The following is a 6,000-nucleotide window of genomic DNA, read 5'->3' as shown; positions in this document are numbered from 1 at the left end:
CGTGGCTCTTTCCCAGTTCTTATTACAGCATATATTTTAAAAAATATCTTTAGTTTAAACAGGCAGGCAATGAATGAAAGTGAATGTGCCAGATGTCTGTCGCAGTTCTGTCCAGTATATCCATTTTCTCCCTCTTCTGGGGTAAACAGACGGCTGTGGATGGGATATTTATCAGAAACCTTTTAAAAGGGGAATAAACAAAGCAAAAAGCTGGGCCTGCAGCACACAGCAGCTGATGGCTTTATACACTAGGTTGGCTTGTGTTGTTGTGGTAAGTCCAACCTTCTTCCTTCTTTCTAGGGCTGGCTTCTTAACTCCTCTCAAGCTGTCCCATTTGTGATATGTATTGTTGGTAGATGGTGATTGACACCCTTCCTCTTGTGTAATTTATTTTATCTCTTTCACGTTCCAGGCACAGTGACATAGGTTTTTATCATTTTGGCTGCAGCCTGAACACAATGTGTTCACAAGCAAGTGCTTGGACCTTTCTTCTAATGATCTCTGCAGACCTCATCAGAAGGTTGCAATCCAAAACTAGAGCCATTTTCCTAAGAGCCCAACCTGATTGATGGTGTCCCAATATATGCATAAAACAAAATTTTAATAATCAGACACAAAAAGTCAAGAACTATTCCAGTAACTAGATCTTCCTGGGTTAATAGATTATGGATCTGCCACAGTTCCTTTTCATCCAGGGCCCAAGTAGGGGAGGGAAAACTGGGGGAGTTTGACCATTAATATAAAACTTGTTTTTCACTTGATAGTACGCTTTACTGAAGATATAATGTCTTTGGATATATAAGATCTTTGGAATCTGAGAAACTCCATTAAATCTGGACTCTTAGAAATTATTTGTGTGACATCAGGTCACACAAACTCTGGAATTCTGCTTACAGTCCCTAGATAAATGTTTTACAAATGTTTTACCTCTCCTGGATACGAGAGCACACTGAGAACATTTTGTCTTTGTGCCTTTCATTGTGCAGGGCAGAAGAACAGTGCTGAAATCCATGGGCTTGAAACTGCTTCTTGGCTTCCCACCCAAAACCAGCACACCTTACCTGTCCACACCTCCTGCACGTGCAAAGTTTGAGTTGGGAATGCAATCAGAACAGGGCTTCTCACAAGATGTTCTTTATTGCTTGTTGGGTAGTTAAAATAATGAGTAGTTGTTTCTGTGGTATTTTAGCCGTTACACTTTTGGTCCTGGCCAGGCCAGAGGAATTGCAAAGAAGAGCATATTTCAAGTAATAAATTTAAACACTTTGAAACTTGAGGGAAAAAAAGGTGAATTAAAATGAAGCCAAAGATTCAGGTTAGATCGTGTTTAATCCAAACCAGGATATCCATCCCTGAAAAAATTGTTGACCATGGCTATTTTCTTGGCACCATGTCTGTTCTCTCCCCACCCTGCTTTCTTGGAAGTCACTGTGCTCTGGCTCTTCCATTAGAGACGGATAACTGATGCGTTGCACACTGGAAAAAGCTTATCACACTGCATTATTTGTTCCATCACTGAAGCCCTATCACCACTGTGAAATCTATTTCTTCAAGTTTGAAAGAGGCTTGAATAAACCACCTGGTGATCCCATCTGGGACTGTCAACTGTCTGATCCAGGCAGTTTGTCACGGAGCCTTGAAAATGGCATTGATGGAGTGAATGTGTCTCTGGTGCATATTTTGGAGGAAGGGTTTGTGCAGATGACCTGGCAGAGGCTGAGCTGTGTTTTGGAGCATCATCTTGACTGCAGTTCTCTCGGCAGCTGAGAGCTCAGGCCTGAGTTTCTGCCCATTGCTTTCATTTAGGGGATCCTTTTATTAGGTGTATGGGATGGGGGAGCTAAATGTTTTTAGGCTGTAAAAATGGAGGGATGAGGTAGCAGTGGTAGTCCGGGGATGCTGGAGCACATCACCCCTGGGTACTTCCCTGGGCAAACCAAGATGTGGTGGAGAACAATGGAGAGACAGAACCATGGCCCCAGCTCTCATAATACATTGGAAAGAAAATGCCAGTGTCAAGCAAGGCAAGAGGATTTCCTGATTGATGGAAAATCCAAGTTAGGGAGTTTCCAGACCTTTCTGGAAAGTGATCTGCCTTGTGTGAGGGCAGAAGCCATGTATGTCATGGAGCTGGATTTGCCCCCCTCTTCTTCTCCAACAGCTAGTGGTATCTTCCTATACTCAGTGCAGAAAACACCTACGAAGCACACCTCTCTGCTACATATCTCAGGGAACTGGTGAAACTGCAAACTACACAAAACTTGAGTGTCACAAAACAAACTGTTCACTGACATCACCTGCAAAGCTCGGTGGCAGTGGGTTACAGAAGAAAATGTTTAACCATGGAGAAAGTAGTGCACAGACTGTGACTTTAGGCCCTTTTTTGTGTGCACAACACTTAGAAAACTCCACGAATCTGCCTTCCCCTGGTGATCCACCTCTGGAGGCTCCCCTGGGAAGGAAGGTGGTGGGTTTTGCCTGGATCCCCATTACTGACCAAAACTCCTGCAGAAAAAGGAGTAAATCACAGAAACCTTCAATGAAAATACCTCAGTTGTTCCTGTGGGTTTGCAGTGGTCAGCATAGAGGTAGGAAAAGGCCTCAAAGATGCTAGGTTGAGGTCTGAGAGCTCTGCCAGAGGCTGCTGCAGCAGTGAGCCAAAGAGCAGCACAGTGCTGGGCATTTTGCACTGGCACTGGAGAGAGGAGAATATGTCCCTGTGCTGGTGAATGTTTCAGCCAGACAGGGAATGGGCAGCCCAAAAAGGGCAGGACTGGGACATACCCAAGAAGCAATGAGCCCAGAGAGCTACAGCAGGCTGGAAATTTGGCGGTGGTCAGTGCATCATGGTGGCACTGTGTTGGGTGGCCCTCATCTTTTCAGCTTGGTCTGATGCTCTCACAGGCTCAGTGGAGAGTGCTTGTGCAGGTGCAGACTATCTCTGTGTCCAGTATGGAGGAGCTATCACTGCAAAGAGGATTATTTCTAAGTGAGGGAATGTTTAATCATGGATACAAGCCTGTCTGGGCTATGGAAGGCTTTTTAAAAAAAATTATTTTAATAATTTTATTTTGCTGCTTCTTGAAACAGTGGCCTTCAATTTTACCTAATAATTTCACTAATAACCCACTTTCCCAATGCCAATATAAATAACATAGTTATAAGAGTCCTCTTTCCGACGGAGCAGTTTTTGCTTGCAGAAAAGGTGGGAAGCAGCTTTCCCCCACAGGTTATTTCATTTTAGTTGATATCGCATTATCTGGCATTAACAGATCCATGTTCTTCACTTCATCTTAAGCTGTTGATTAGCAAAGACATACCCTGCTGCCAGAGACCAACAGGACAAAAGTAATGACAGCTCAGCTGGCAAAGGCTGGAAGGATGATGAGAGGTGTATAAACACATAGCAAAGATGTAGGGAGGGGACCATATTTTATATTCTCTGTCAGCGTACCTGCAACACACACCAGCCTTGCACCTAAAACCTTTCCGGTTAGTCCTTTTCTCATCTCCAGATTAGGAGTATCTGTTCTTTTCAGCATGAAGCATTTTCAGTGTTTTATTGTAGTACAAAATTAATTCAAAGCTCTGCTATTTCGATGTCCTATTATTTTAGATTCAGGTCACATGTTTGAATAAGTGTATTTGACTGATTGGAGATCAAGAATGGACAACCAGACTCAGTTCATCCAGGCTTTTCTACTTTCAAGTCCAGAATTTCTGCCTATAGACAGTGATTTTGTGGGACAGCTATTCCTTTTTGAAGGCATAGCGCAGACTAATGGGCAGCAAAGACCTCTACAAATGGGATTCTGTTCAAAAGATTGGAAAAAAAGAGCAAAGTCTAAACTCTACTATTATTTTGGACCAAAAATGTGTGTAGCATCAAACCACAAAAGCAGTGATAGGTAGGAACCAGGTGGACTCTATTAGTAAGTGAGGAAGGGAAGGAATCTTTCTTCTTCCTAATAGCTGCCAAGAAACATGCTTGTTTCAGCTCTTGCATGAAATGATAGATGGGAGCCTTGAAGCCCAGATCTCTTTGGTTTTATGCCTTCCCCTTTTGGGACATGGGTGCTGTGGATGTTCATTACTCACATTGGAAACATTTGCCACAGGAAGCTCCTGGAACGGAGTTTGGAAAGCTATGAAAGCCCTAATGTCAGCTGAAAACACCAGTGCTGTCCCAGCACTTGCTGAATCAAATTATTAAGTGCCAAGATAAATTAATGTTTGTCTCTTAGTCATTCCCAATTTTACAGAATCCAGGGGTTTCAAACTCCCTTCCTACCAGGAAAATCCTCTCTGCTTGAAAAAGAAACCCCATTTTGATGGCAGCAGCTTCCAAAATCTGGAACTGTGTTTTCCAAAGTCTTGTTTCACTCTCCAGCAAATTCCTTTCCACCTCTGTTTGCCCAGTGAAATAACCAGAATATCTGCATTTTTAAAAAATCAGCATTTTCAGTAGTCATAAAGCATAGGCAAGACTATTTAGTTAATTGGTATTTATACACTGAAGCAAGGCTCAAGAGCTAATCTATGAAGTGTTATCTATCAATAACTGGCTTGAGAATCTCAGATTTCACTGAAACTGAATTAAGATTCCTGCCATTAAATCTTCAACATAGGGGCAATAAATACAACAAAAGCATGAGGCAAGGAGATGCAGCTCTGTCTGGCAAGACTCTGGGTTCAGATAACCAGGAGCCATCCCTGCTCCTGGGGCTGTTGCTGAGACAACTCTGTCATGTTTATGACATTGAGCCCTAAGGTTTCTGCTCATATGCCACATTTGGCTGGTGGAGGAGAAAAAACCCTTGGCTGCCTTTGGTTCCAGTAGCCCTGAGCACTGTCCCCGTGCTGGCTCAGCCCAGACCCCATGTGTCTGTGGGGGTGGGCATTGCCTTTTCGGGGGAGTGGTGCAGTCCCACACTCCTCTCTGTGGGCTGTTGAATAGGAAATTACCAAGGCAAATAGGTGGATAGAGGCCAACACTGGTACTCTTTGCCTTTGTGACACAAGCAGACATACCCTGACTGTGAAGTGTTCATCCCTCTCCTCTCATCTCCAGCCAGTGTCTCCTCCTGTGATTTAACTTGTCCTGCTGTTCCCCACAGAAGGAATCAGAATATGAAACAGATAGTGGTTTCTCACCATCATTCAAGCACTTTCTCACCATTATTCAGCAACCATCAACTGCACATCCCTTCCAGCATCTACAGGGGTCTGAATGAGCAATGTGCACAGATCTGTCTGCTGGGCTCATTTTCCATTTTGACAGGAGAACCATAGCCTCTTTCAAATTCACTGTTGTTTGAGCCTTATTCTCCTCACTTGAAGTCAAACACAGGGTTTCCTGTGATTTCACAAGGCGTAGTTTCTGCAGATGCTCATCCCCATCTCAGTAACATGCCAGGGAGTGCAGACAGATGGGGTGGGTGTCCCTTGCAGCTGCATTGAGGCATTTTAGCAGATGAAACTCATTCATTTTTCTAGCAGCGTCCATGGAGTTATGCTTTTTTGCCCATAGCAGCTTAAGGCTTTCTACATTACTGAATAAGTTAACACCTCATATCACTGGTGGGTCTTGGCCTTCCTGTTGGTCACATCCTAATTTGTTCCCAGGATGTCTTTCAGAGTGCACCGTTTCCCTCCTCAAGACTAAGCCTGGGTAATATTTCTGGATCATTAGTTTCTGAGACTGCTTTCTCTAGGGATGAAGCACTCACCAACATCCCAACAGCCTCCTGGTACTCCCAGTTCCCTTACATCCCATCCCTGAGCACGTAACTTCAGCCTCGTGCTCTAAAAATACCCACTGTAGCACCCTGCACCATGACCCTCACATTTATCAGGCAGATGAACAGGAAGAAAAAATATAAAAACAAAAAAAAAGAAATAAAAGAGGGATACTTTAGGGCCACAGAGCACTCCAGAGGACACAGAGGAGCCTCAGACAAAAGCTAAGCAGGGGGGTCAGCATTGAATAACTTGAGTATG

The sequence above is a fragment of the Chiroxiphia lanceolata genome, chromosome Z (genome assembly GCF_009829145.1).
Source record: "Chiroxiphia lanceolata isolate bChiLan1 chromosome Z, bChiLan1.pri, whole genome shotgun sequence".
NCBI lineage: Eukaryota > Metazoa > Chordata > Aves > Passeriformes > Pipridae > Chiroxiphia > Chiroxiphia lanceolata.
This window is presented reverse-complemented; position numbering follows the sequence as displayed.